General features: G+C 38.2%; 1 protein-coding gene and 1 pseudogene across 1 annotated transcript in view; one reads left to right on the top strand and one right to left on the bottom strand.

Annotated features, from left to right (window-relative positions):
* The window catches only part of NEDD4 (NEDD4 E3 ubiquitin protein ligase), a 164,392-nt gene that overhangs the window by 135,148 nt on the left and 15,487 nt on the right, over positions 1–13,757 (bottom strand).
* LOC122741583 lies at positions 4,343–6,743 on the top strand (annotated as a pseudogene).

Below are 13,757 nucleotides of genomic sequence, written 5' to 3'. Positions count from 1 at the left end.
GTCACTTAACCCCAATTGCCTCACTAAAAAATAAATAAATAAATATAATTATATAATAAGACCTAAATAACTCATATATGCACAACATATATATTTGTGTATATATAAATATATATGTATATTTATATATATACATCTCCTGAACCCTCCCCAGCACACCCCTCCCCCACCTTTAAAAAAATTTTCCAGATTAAACATTTTTTTGTTTGTTTGTTTGGTTTTTTTGAGACAATTGGGGTTAAGCGACTTGCCCAGGGTCACACAGCTAGTAATTATTAAGTGTCCGAGGCCGGATTTGAACTCAGGTCCTCCTGAATCTAGGGCCTGTGCTCTATCCACTGCGCCACCTAGCTGCCCCCAGATTAAACATTTTAATTTGAATTTTTCTATTCCAATCTCTATCTCTCCATCCTTTCCTTCCCTCCTCACTCCCTGAGGGAACAAACAATCCAATATGGGTTATACATATATGATCATGCAAAACATCCTCATATTTGTCACTTAATGAAAGAATGTGAAAAATAGCATGCTTCCATCAGTATCAGTTCTTTCTTTGGAGGTAGACTTTTTCCCATGATTTTCCTGCATCTCTCTCATTTCTTTCCATTTTTTTCTTCCACCTCTCTTACTTTATTTTCAGTCTTTTTTGAGCACTTCTATGGACTGAGATCAATTAATATTTTTCTTGGAAGGTTTGGATGTAGGAGCTTTGACTTTGTTATCTTCTTCTGAGAGTGTATTCTGATCTTCCTTGTCACCAAAGAAGCTTTCTAGGGTCAGCATTTTTTCCGTCTGCTCATTTTGCAAACCTATTTCTTGACTTTTAACTCTTTCTTTAAAGTGGGGCACTGCTTCCAGGGCACACTGTCCCACGCTTCCAGGGGTCCCAGGTGGTACGATTTAAGGAGAGGCACATTCTACACTCCCCTGGCCTGTGCTCTGGTCTATAAGTAACCACAGGCCTGCTTGCTCTTTAACCCAGGAACAGAATTCTGTTTCACTGTGGTTATAAGGTTGGGTGTGCCTATGCCCCTCCCTGACCTGGGCTGCCATTCAAGACTGCTTCTTGGTTCCCGAGTCTGGGCAACATAACGGAGTTCTGCCTCAGCATCAGCAGAGACCCCTACAATCTCACCCTGGCCAACGGCTCAACCACCTCACTGGTCCATGACCTGAGTTCCAGAAGTAACTGCTGCCTCAGCTGATTCCAAGGTTCCTGGAGGCTTGATTCTCTGGGCCTGGGGCTGCACTTACAGCCCAGCTCTGCACTCCATTCTCACCCAGGTACAACAGACCTTTCCCAATGACTTTCTAAGCCATCTTTGGCTGGAAAATGATCCTACCCCATCCTTTTGTGGGTTCTGCTGCTCCAGGAATTGCCTTATGGCATTATTTGAAGGTATTTGGAGAGGTTTTTTCAATTCTTGTCCTTTCTACCTCCACAATATCTTGTTTCCACCTCATTTTTGCTCCTCTCATGGCTACCACCTCAGTTTATACCATCATTACTTCTCATGGGGACTAATGGAATAATCTCTTAATTGGTCTCACTACTTCAAGCCTTCTTTTTCTAATTCATCCTCCACATAGCTACCAAAGTGATTTTCCTAAAGTATAGGTCTGACTTTTTTACTTCTCTACTATAGCTCCCTATTGCCTACAGAATAAAACACAAACTCCTCTTTTATGTAAAACTCTTCACAGTTAGGCTCCAACCTTCCTTTTCTAGCTTTAGAACCCATTTCTTCCCTTCTCAGAAACAACTGTCTGATAAATTGGCCTTCTTACTTACATCTACAATCTCCATGCCTTTGCACTAGTTGTCTCCCAAGTCTGGACATTCCTTCTTCAACTCCTATACTTAGAATCTCTAGTTTCCTTCATGGTTTAGCTCAAGTACCACCTACTACATGAAACTTTTGTTTAACTGCCCTCCTCCATTTCCAAGTTGGTAGTGCCTTTCTTCCAAAATTATAGAGAGGGGAGAGAGGGAGGGGGAGGGGTATGGAGAGGGAGTTAAAAGGTTGATAGGAAGCAGGGAAAGGTTGAAGATCAGAGATGGGGAGAGAAGGTGATACACACACAGAATCTTATATCTAGTTTATATACACTTATGTATGTGTAAATATTGTCTTCTCCAATTCTTGGAAGGTAGGAAACATTTCACTTTGTCTTTTTATCCTCAGTGCTTAGTGAAGTGTTTGGTATATAGTAGAGGCTTAATTAATATATGATGATTAACTGGTTCTGCTTATTTCACTCTTTAACAATAAATGTGTTAAAAAAAATAAATGTGTTCCCATGCATTTGAATTCTTCATGTCCATCATTTTTTATGGCATAATAAAAATATGTTAAGGTACCCCCCAAATGATGGGCATCTACTTTGTGTCCACTTCTTTCTTTGCTGCCACAAAAAAGGGTGCTACGGATATTTTTGCCTTGATCTCCTATATGTCTAACAGGGGCTCTAGGTCAGAATATGGGTAGCTGTCACTGATATTTATTAGCATAATTCTAAATTGCTTTTCAGGAATGAATGAACAAATTCAAAGGTAGACCAACAGTGTATTAGCCAATTAGACCAATAGTGTATTAGACTGATTATCAATCAATAAGCAATTACTATATATATGTACTAAGCTAAATGCTAGGGATACAAAGAAAGACAAAAGCCAGTCCCTACCCTCGAGAAATTAAAAACCTAATGGGGAAAAGAACATACAAACAACTATATATAAACAAGCGATATATAGGATAAATAGGAAATAATCAACAGAGGGAGGGCATGTAGCCTTGTGACAGGGAATAGCATCTCGTGGAAGGTGAGACTTTCACTGGGACTTGAAGGAAGCCAGGAATGCTGAGAGGAAGAGATGAGGAGGGAGAATATATCAGGAGTGGAGATCAGAAAGAGAAAATGCCCAGAGCCAAGAGATGAAGTGTCTTGTTTGGGAACAGGAAGGAGGCGAGTGTCACTGAATTGAAGAGTGAGTGTAAGGTATAAGAAGACTGAAAAGGTATGTGGGAAGGTCATAAAGGGCCTTGGGAACCAAAGAGAATTTTGCATTTGATCCTAAAGGTCATGGAGAGCCACTAGAATTTACTGAACAGGGGAGTGACATAGTATATTTATCTTTCCCCAGTATCTTTAACAGTAACTCATTTCTCTTTTTTAAAAGAAGGGAATTTGATTTGCTCTGATATCCTGGAGAACATTCCTCTAGTCTTTTCACTTAATTCGCTAGGTAGTAGACCACTTGTACAGGTAAAACCTAGTTCAAAAGCCTCTTCTAGAGATACTATAAAAACTGGTACTAGGGGCAGCTAGGTGGCGCAGTGGATAGAGCACCGGCCCTGGAGTCAGGAGTACCTGAGTTCAAATCCAGCCTCAGACACTTAACACTTACTAGCTGTGTGACCCTGGGCAAGTCACTTAACCCCAATTGCCTCACAAAAAAAAAAATCTTAAAAAAAAAAAAACTGGTACTGTTTTTTTAAAAGCAGAGAAGTGAAGAACTAAGTTGTAACTTTCATTCTTTGAAGTTCTTTTCCCTAGGGACTCAGGGTAACTTTGAGTTTAACACTACTCTGAGGAATTTGCGAAGACATAATGATAAGCTAGCTAGAGGACTTTAAAGTTTGCAAATAATTTTACCATACACATCATGTTTGATCCTCCACAACAACCTTGGGAAATAGATACTATTGTTATCCCCATTTTATAAGTGAAAGAAGGCAAGAAGAAACTTTTTTTCTTGTTAAAATTGTCTTGTTATTTTATGAAGAAACATTATAAAGAGAATTTTATGGGCAGAGACAGACTATTAAGAACAAGGGCTTGAAAGAAGATGAAGATTATGTTTTCCTGTCATTTGGAGAAAAACTGAAAAGAGAAAGAAGATGAACTTATCTTCTTTGTGTATGCAAGGAATATAACCTTTTGTCCCAGAGAATTCTTGTAAAGAGGCTTTGTTATGCTGAGTGAGCAAAGTGGCATGGAACTATTTTTTTTTTGGACAAGTGAAAATAAGCCATTAACCAATTTGTCAGAGTTTGAGGTGACGCTAGCCATGACTATTCTCAGAACTAAAATGCTATAAACAATTCTCTGTACTATTGATTTCATTGTTAATAAACTGCATATTCAGTAACTAATACTTATTTAATACTAGAAGATTAAGGACTTTTATATAGAGAAGCGTGAATAACTACTATTGCCAAAAGGAGACTTCTCCAGTTTATTTAATAAATAATATTTACTATACTGAGGTGGGAGTTCTAGCTAATTGATTAATTAAAATGAATTTCAACTTTAATAGTTAATTAGAAAATATCTAAATATGCCCCATGACTACTCAGGATCTTGGTGTGGTAAGATAAGATGTAGAAAAGAATCAAAAATAGCATTCTAAAGGACGAGTGAAGTAGATTTCACTACCTTATTACACACACACACACACACACACACACAATCTCTTAGCACAGACAAAACCAGTACATTCCATAGATCCCTTTAAAATCCTTCTTAGTTACAGGAAGCAAGTTCTTCTCTCTTTTGTTATTTAAAGTAGTTAAACCACAGAACTGCTCCAGCAAACTGCTGGTAGGGGCTCAGGAGGAAGGATTATTTTGGTAGTCTTATCTCTTTTCATGGAGAGTAGAAGCCAACTTGTGTAGTCCCTGGTAATTAGCAGTTTCCTGCCAAAATCCCAAATAAACAGTAGCTGTATATAGCTATTATGTGTCAAGTTCTCAAGATAATCCAATTACCAAGTGTATTGGATGTCTTATTTCCTTTCTAGCTGATCAAATTTTAGAAGCTTTTTCTTTATATGCTTTACTACTACTGCCCCTGTGTTTCCACAAACCTCCAGCAAATCTTATAAAAGGTAATCTTCCTGCCTATCTAATTTTCTCAAAGGTAAACCCTTGAATGGCATTTGGAAACTTCCTGCCAAATCTTGTAGATAAACCACTGGTTAGGTAAGTCGATATTATGCAAAATATTGGATTTATGCTTCAGATAAAGGTTGATCCAGATACTCTCTGAAGTCTCTTTAAATATAAGATTTTATTGCTCTATATACAAAGAATAGAAGCTATGATATATAAAGCGAAATTTCCCAAAAGATCAAAAATTTGACAAAAATATATGAAAGACAAGAAAATTAAAGGAAAGAAGAAATTAAAAATACACAAAGGGGGTCAGTGGAAGGTCAAGAAACTGCTTGTCTTTCAAAATCCAAAAACTAGTGACATACATTTTTAAATGATATAAAGTACTCAAAGGAAGGAGTAAAGCCAAAAACTTAAAAGTCTAAAACCACAATTTAGTGAGAAAGTTGGATTTAAATCAGTGATGCGAGAATGCCTCAACATTATGAAAACAATGAACATAAATAAACGTGTTAAAATTTAAAAAGCAAAACCAACACTCATTTATGCTAAAAATTCTACAAAGTATAGGCAGAGAGGGATATTTTAAAATATCATAAAAAAGCATCTATCTAAAACCAAAAGCAAGGATTATATGCAATGGGGATGTTCTAGACTTGTTCCAAATTAATACAAGAGTAAAGCAAGGATGCCTATTCTCCTTACTATGATTTGATATAGTTCTGGAAATGCTAACAATAGTAATAAGACAAGAGAAAAAAATTAAAGGCATAAAGACAGGCAAAAAAGAAATAAATCAACTCCTATTTGCTGATATGATTTACTTAGAAAATCATATGCAATCAGCAAAGATACTAATTGAGGCAACAGCTTCAGCAAAGTTGTAGGCTACAAAATAAACACACAAATCTTTTCACATAATAACAAAACACAAAAGACAATAATAAAAAGATAAATCCCTTTCCGAACAACAATAAAATGCATAAAATATCTGGGAATCAAACTACCAAAGCACACTCAATACTTTTATAGATTAAATTACAGAATGCTCCTTCCTTAAAACAAAAAAAAAACTTAAATAGCTGAACTCATGGCTTTAAGGTACAGAATATTCAGTCGTAAATCAAAATGAACTGGTGCAGAAGGCTAATTGGCTGAGCAGACTGAAAGAAATGATGATATGGTAGCTTGCATGAAGTGTGTAATAGAGCAAAAATGTCAAAGGAGTCTGGAGGTCATCCTGGAGGGTCATTTTAAGTATTGAGTAAAAGATAGAGAGTGCTGAGAAAGAATAAAAGATGGCCTAAGAATACAGAAAGAAAACTGAGGCTGAGCTAAGGGATCTACACTGATGTACTGTCTCTTGAAAGTTATTGATTCTTAAATGTCTCACAGTTTTCTACGTGAAATTGAAAGGAGACTATATGGTTATTTGGTTGAGCTTGCTGCTTGTGAGTATAAGAAAGGAATAGTATATCAATCTCAAAATGCGTATGAAGAAACATTTGAAATCAGCAAAAAGGAGCTGCAACCAGCGCATCCTATAAGATGGTCTGGTCCTGAACTTCTGTGTTCTATTACGAGATCCTGAACTCATCAGAATTCTCACCAAGCTTATTCCCTATAAAAAGACAACTTTTGAAAAAGCCACTGTTTAAAATGATAACGTTAAATGAAGAATCATACACTAATAATGCCAGACACAATCTGACATCGTGGACATCAGAAACCCAAGGAAATGAAGCTGAAATAGGAAGAGTGGAGAATCAACCAATTTCTAATCTTTGCCTGCCTTGTTCTAAAACTTACACAGTGGACCATTTATCATTTATGCCTGTCCCATAAACAGCTTCTGTTTAAGATTTATAACAGGATCATATTACTTCTGTTTGGGCTTCTGTATTTCCCATGTAGTTGGGGTTTTTTGTTGGTTTTTGGTTTGTTTGTTTTTTTTTTTTGGCAGGGCAATGGGGGTTAAGTGACTTGCCCAGGGTCACACAGCTAGTAAGTGTCAAGTGTCTTAGGTCTGATTTGAACTCAGGTCCTCCTAAATCCAGGGCCAGCGCTTTAACCACTGCACCATCTAGCTGCCCCACCCCCCCATGTAGTTTTTATGCTTAAGATTAGAGGAGTAGGACTAATTGACATTTAGGGATAGATAAACCAGGTCAAGCTGGAAAAGCTGCAGGTCAAAATTCCCATGCCAATCAATAATGGGATTGGTACAGTAAATAACTGCTACACTTTTGGCTTGAGAGGAAAAAAAAAGAAAAAGAAAATGAAAAAGAAAGAAATAATGGAACTCAATCCAGTGTTTGAAAACATAAAGTACTTAAGAAAAGACTCCCTATTTAGTAAAAACTTCTCAGAAAATTGGGAAATAGTCTGGAAAAAACTGGTCATAGAACAACTTCTTACAACACATTCTAAAATTAATTCTAAATGGATACATGACTCTAATATTAAAGATCATGCCATAAAAAATTATGAAATTACATCAGGGACCTTTCATAGCTCTATACTTACCCAAAGGAAAGAAGCAAATACAAAAGACAAAATATATAACTGATTATATGAAATGTAAAAGATTCTGCAAAAGAAAAATTAATGTAAAAGACCATACACAAAATTAATGTGGCTAGGATAAAGAGGGAAGCAGTCAAAGGGCGAAAGACATACCTAACCCACTCCTTTGCAGAAATGGAACATTGCACATATTATCAGACTTTTTAATGTATTGATGAGTTTGGCTAATGTGGGGCATTTTTTTCCCCTTTAAAAATGTAATTTATTATATGACATAGCTCTCTGGGAAGAAAAAAGAAAAAAGATACTAAGAAATTTTGGTGATGCAGAGAAACAAAAGGTATTAAAAAAAACTTATTTTAAAAATAATGTTTTAAAAATATTTTGAATTACTTAATATGTTATTTGAAATACTGTGGGAAAGCCTGTCTCTGTTCTAAGTTATTGGGGAATTTACCTGGGGTTTCTAATATATTGCTACTTATAAATTAGAGGCTATTGCACCAGTTTGGGCAGCAAGCATTTATTATTATTATTATTATTATTTTTGTGGAGGGCAATGGGGGTTAAGTGACTTGCCCAGGGTCACACAGCTAGTAAGTGTTAAGTGTCTGAGGCCGGATTTGAACACAGATACTCCTGACTCCAGGGCCAGTGCTCTATCCACTGTGCCACCTAGCTGCCCCTAAGCATTTATTATTAAATCACATTAAATGTTAGTAAAGACTTGACCACATTTAAGGCAAGGCAAAAGCCCCCAGCACCATAGAGAGAGAGTGAGCACATGGCTCCAAAGTAGAGTTCAGAAGCCGTACATTACCTAAATAGAGAGAGAAAGAGGAACTTGTGGCTGGTTCCTCCGGGTTCCCGGGCAGAAGAGCATAAGCCCCTAGTCAACCAGCCCAGAGGCGGCCCTTATATGCTGCTCAAAGCTATTTGACTACCATCATTCAATTCCACTGGCTGACATGATTTGAGGGTGGTCTATATCAAAATGAGCAGTGACATGCTGAATTCAGGGTTCTGTGAAAGACAGACCCTCTGAGGGCAAAAGCTTTCAGATAGGTGTGGTCTTAATCTCTACTGGGAGTCTGATCTCTAATGCACCTTTGGGGCTGGCTCTGAGAAACCAGCCAGAGTTCCTGAGTGGGGGTAGGGTCACGGGGTCTCCCCAAAGCCCCATTATTAATAATTATTTTCCCACATTAAGTAATTAATGAAACAAAAACAAAGGTGAAGAAATTGGAAAATAAATCATAAAAAGGTTATACAGATTAAGTTATTGTAATATGGAATCAAGCAACACTTAAAGTTCTGTTAGATGACTAAAAAAGAAAGATGAAGTAGGTTAGGGGTATTAGGCTAGAGAAAAATTGAGCAGATTAAGATGTTGAGAGACAAACTGATCATGACAGAAGAGCTGTTTCAGAAGTTAGAGAAGGTATAGAAAAAAAAGAACATGACACGAATTAATGCTGAGAACCCCCCAAAAAAATGAAAGAAAAAAATTAACACTAGACATCATAGCTCAAAACTGAAGAATCTAATAAACTGTTAAAGAGAGTCAGTGTTCCTCACTGTTGGGTTCTACAATATTTCAGAGGACTAAGCAAATTTTAAGGCAGCTAGGTAGTTCAGTGTTTAGAACACAGGGCCTGGAGTTAGGAAGACCTCAGTTCAAATCTGCCCTCAGACATTTAGTACATATGTGACCCTGGGCAAGTCACTTAACCTTTGCCTTAATCCTTTGGAGAAGGAAATGGCAAAGCACTTCAGTATCTTTGCCAACAAAATCCCACGGACAGTAATGGCATACCATAGTCCACAGCGTCACAAAGAGTTAGACATAATTGAACAATAAAAAAGTAAATTTTAAGCTGCTGTTCTAATGGATTTCACTTTTATTTATTTATTTAGGTTTTCTGTTTGTTTGGTTTTTTGCAGGGCAATAACCCAGGGTCACACAGCTAGTAAGTGTCAAGTGTCTGAGGCCGGATTTGAATGGATTTGAAGTCCTCCTAAATCCAGGGCTAGAGCTTAATCCACTGAGCCACCTAGCTGCCCCCTTTAATGGATTTAAAAAAAATTTTTTTTAACTTTTTTATTAAAGTTTCTGTACAAACCACTAGCAGATTTTCCACTGGTTTTGATTCCCCAAGAAGTCAAGATAATTATAATCATTACATAGAGCCTTGTTGCAAAGAAATATATACATTTACCTATCTTATTTGATCCTGACATCAGCTCTTTTGCAGTAGGCCCAATAGGTATTATTAATTCCATTTTGGAGAAAAGGAAAGTGAGGCTCAGAGGAGTCTAATGACTTGCTTATAGTCACATAGCTAATGTCAAAGTCAATATTTGAAACCAGGTCTTTCTGTTTTGTTTGTTTGTTTGAGGTTTTCTGTTTGTTTGGGTTTTTTTGTGGGGCAATGAGGGTTAAGTGACTTGTCCAGTGTCACACAGCTAGTAAGTGTCTGATGACTGATTTGAACTCAGGTCCTCCTGAATCCAGGGCCAGTGCTTTATCCACTGCACCACCTAGCTGCCCCCAAAACCAGGTCTTTCTAACTCCAATCTTATGCCACATTGTTCTATATTAAAATATTTAAAGGTTTAGGTTATCTTTGAATCAGTTTTTAGCTTAGATCTAGTTTTCCTTTTTGCTTTCAGACAAATCTTGAACTAAAACTTTGTATGTGATTAATTCCCTGATCTATTTATAAATCCAAAGAAGCAATAATTGTCTGTTAACTTCCCATCTCTCCCTGAGACCTTCCTCTTTAGTGCCTCTTTTTTCATACAGATTTTTTTTTCCATTTGGTTTCTTAGCTGCTCAAACGTGCAGTTAAGTAGAAAGAAAAAAAAAAGGGGGGGTAGTTTTCACAAAAGCAGTGATCACTTTATAAAGTCCTTGTCCCAAATCAGTCATCTATTCCTGGCAACCAAGATTCTATATCACTTACTCCTCTAGCTTTTCTTTTTTAAAAAATAATAACAATAACAATAATAATTAGCTCACTTAAAAAAAAGTTAGCATCTTTAAGTATCGCGAAGTGTTTTCAGTGCAGTACATACATAACGTAGGTGTGATTATTCTCATTTTCAGAAACCATATGAAGTAGAGAAGGGAAAAATCATAGGATAAAAATAGGGCCTGGTTTAAAAATCTAGTCCTGGGGCAGCTAGGTGGCGAAGTGGATAGAGCACTGGCCCTGGAGTCAGGAGTACCTGAGTTCAAATCCGGCCTCAGACACTTAACACTTACTAGCTGTGTGACCCTGGGCAAGTCACTTAACCCCAACTGCCTCACTGAAAAACAACAACAACAACAATCTAGTCCTATTACATATTTTCTGTGTGACCCTGAGCAAGTCACTTGACTTCTCTAGGTCTCAGTTTTCTTATTTGCAAAATAAGGAATTTAGACTAGATAATCTCCAAGGTCCCTTCCAGTTCTAGACACTATTAAACTACCAATGAAACAAGCAGTTATTAACAATATTTTTTAAAAGAGAGGCAAGGGAGAATAGAAACTAGAGACCAGCAACATTAATATTGATATAATAATCACCCTCTAAAAGAATTCCATAACAGAAATTAGCAAGAATCACAAAAGGAAAAATGTTTTTAAAGCTGTAGCATTAGAAGTGGGGAGAAAAAAATTGATTAGTGACCTTAAAATATCATAGAATAGGGGCAGCTAGATGGCACAGTGGATAGAGGACCGGCCCTAGAGTCAGGAGTACCTGAGTTCAAATCCAGCCTCAGATACTTAACACTTAACTAGCTGTGTGACACTGGGCAAGTCACTTAACCCCAACTGTCTCACTAAAAAAAAAAATCATCATAGAATATGCTAAAAGGAGACAGTAACAATACTTTTGTGTTTAAGAAACTCCTTTTTCTTTTTTTCCAAGCAAAGCCTGCAAAGATTATAGATTTAGAATGGGACAGCACCTTTGGGGTCATACAATCGAGCCCTTCAACATTTTACAGAGAAGGATATTGACATTCAGAGTGTAAAGCATCTTACTAAGGACACAAGGCTATTAAATGACTAGGCAAGATTAAAGTCCAGGTCCTCTTGATTTGTTTCTGTCTGTCCCCTCCCCCACTCTGCCCTTCTTTTGCCCCTCTCTCTTTATTCCCTTCCCCTCCTATTTTCCTGCAGGGTTAGAGAGATTACTCCACCCAACTGAGTGTGTATGTTATTCCCTCCTTGAGCCAATTCTGATGAGATTGAGGTCTTTGAGCCAATTCTGATGTGTTAGGCTCCTTTACTGCCCAGGTTAAATAGATTACTCCACCCAGTTGTGTGTGTGTGTGTGTGTGTGTGTGTGTGTGTGTGTGTGTGTGTGTGTGTTAGTCCCTTCTTGAGGCAACTCTGATGAGTTTAAGGTCTTTGAGCCTTTTCTGATGAGTGTAGAATTCATTTACTGCCCTGCTCCTCTCCCATCTCTTCCCCAACTCCATAAGCCTTTTCCTGTTTCTTTCATGTAGGATTTCACCTCTGCCCTTCCCCCTTCCCCAGTGCATTACCCTCACCCTTCAATTTAACCCTAAAGATGTCATCATGGGGCAGCTAGGCAACAGTGAACAAAGCATCACCCCTGAACCCAGGGGGATCCCAGCCAAAACCCGGCCTCAAATACAAGACAGTCACCCACTGTACGACCCCAGGTATGTCCTCCAGCTCCAATTTTTTATGGTTCTCTAGGGTCTTGTGTTTGTCATTTGCCATTCAGTTCAGGTCTTTTCATCACAAATATCTGAGAGTCTTCTTTTTTCATTAAAGTACCATTTTTTCTGCTGAAAGATTATGCTGAGTTTTGCTGGGTAAGTGATTCTTGGTTGTAATCCCATTTCCTTTGCCCTTTGGAATATCATATTCCATGCCCTCCAGTCCTTTAATGTAGAAGCTGCTAGATCTTGTAATATCTTTACTGGGGCTCCACAGTACTTGAATTCTTTCTTTTTGGCAGCTTGCAATATTTTCTCCTTGACCCGAGAGCTCTGGAATTTGGCTATAATATTCCTAGGAGTTTTCCTTTTGGGATCTCTTTCTGGAGGTGATCAGTGGATTCTTTCAATTTCTATTTTAACTTCTTCTTCTAGAATTTCAGAGCAATTTTCCCTGAGAATATCTTGGAAGATGGTGTCTAAGCTCTTTCCTTGATCATGGTTTTCAGGTAGACCAATAATTTTCAAATTATCTCTCCTGGACCTATTTTCCAGGTCAGTAGTTTTTCCCAGAAGATATTTCACATTGCCCTCTATGTTTTTATTCATTTGGATTTGCTTTATTGTGTCTTGGTTTCTCATAAAGTCACTGGCTTCCATTTGTTCAATCCTCATTCTTAGGCAATTATTTTCATCAGAGAACTTTTGTACCTCCTTTTCCATTTGGCCAATTTGACTTTTCAAGCTGTTGACTTTTTTCTCATGTTTTTCCTGTATCACCCTCACTCCTCTTTCCATTTTTTCCTCTAGCTCTCTAACTTTATCTTCAAAGTCCTTTTTGAGCACCTCTATGGCCTGAGACCAATTCATATTTTTCTTGGAAGCTTTAGATATAGGGGTCCTGATGTTGACATCTTCCTCTGAGGGTTCCCCTTGGTCTTCCTTGTCACTGAAGAAACTTTCTATGGTCCTTACCTTTCTCTGTCTGCTCATCTTGCCTTTCTTTTACTTGAATTTTAGCTCCTTAAAGTGTGGCACTGTTTCCAGGCTGCAGTATCCCAAGCTTCAGAAGTCCCAGGTGGTATGATTTAAGGAGAATCAGGTTCTTCACTCACCCAGCCTGTTTCCTGGTCCTAGATGACCCCAGACCAACTTGCCAATCAACCAACTTTGTGTGTTGTGGTTATTAGCTCCGAAGAGCCTGTGCCCCTCCCCCACCTGGGCCATTGCTACTCAAGCCTACCTCCTGGTTCTTAGCAGGGGTGTAAAATCCAAGTTCTGCCTTAACATCAGCATAGACCCCTGTAGTCTCCCCCCACCCAGGGCTCGGCCCACTCACCAGGCTGTAAGCTTAGTTCCAGACAACACTGGCGCTTCAGCTGATTCAGAGGCTCTGGGGGTCTCCTTCTCTGGTGAGGCCTTCCTGGGATTGGATCTGTGTCAGGGTGACTATGGGGTTGAGCTTGACTCCTGTATTAGCACAGCAGCTCCCTCCTTCTGACCTTCCAAGCCTTTCTTGGTTAGAAGATAATTTCAGCACATTCTTCTGTGAGTTTTGCTGCTCCAGGCATTTTCCTATGGCTTTATTTGGATGTTTTTTGGAGCGATCATGTCATGAATTTGGGAGCTCACTGCCTTTCCTCTGCCCAG

This window comes from Dromiciops gliroides, chromosome 2 (genome assembly GCF_019393635.1).
Source record: "Dromiciops gliroides isolate mDroGli1 chromosome 2, mDroGli1.pri, whole genome shotgun sequence".
NCBI classification, from domain to species: Eukaryota; Metazoa; Chordata; class Mammalia; order Microbiotheria; family Microbiotheriidae; genus Dromiciops; species Dromiciops gliroides.
This window is presented reverse-complemented; position numbering and strand designations above follow the sequence as displayed.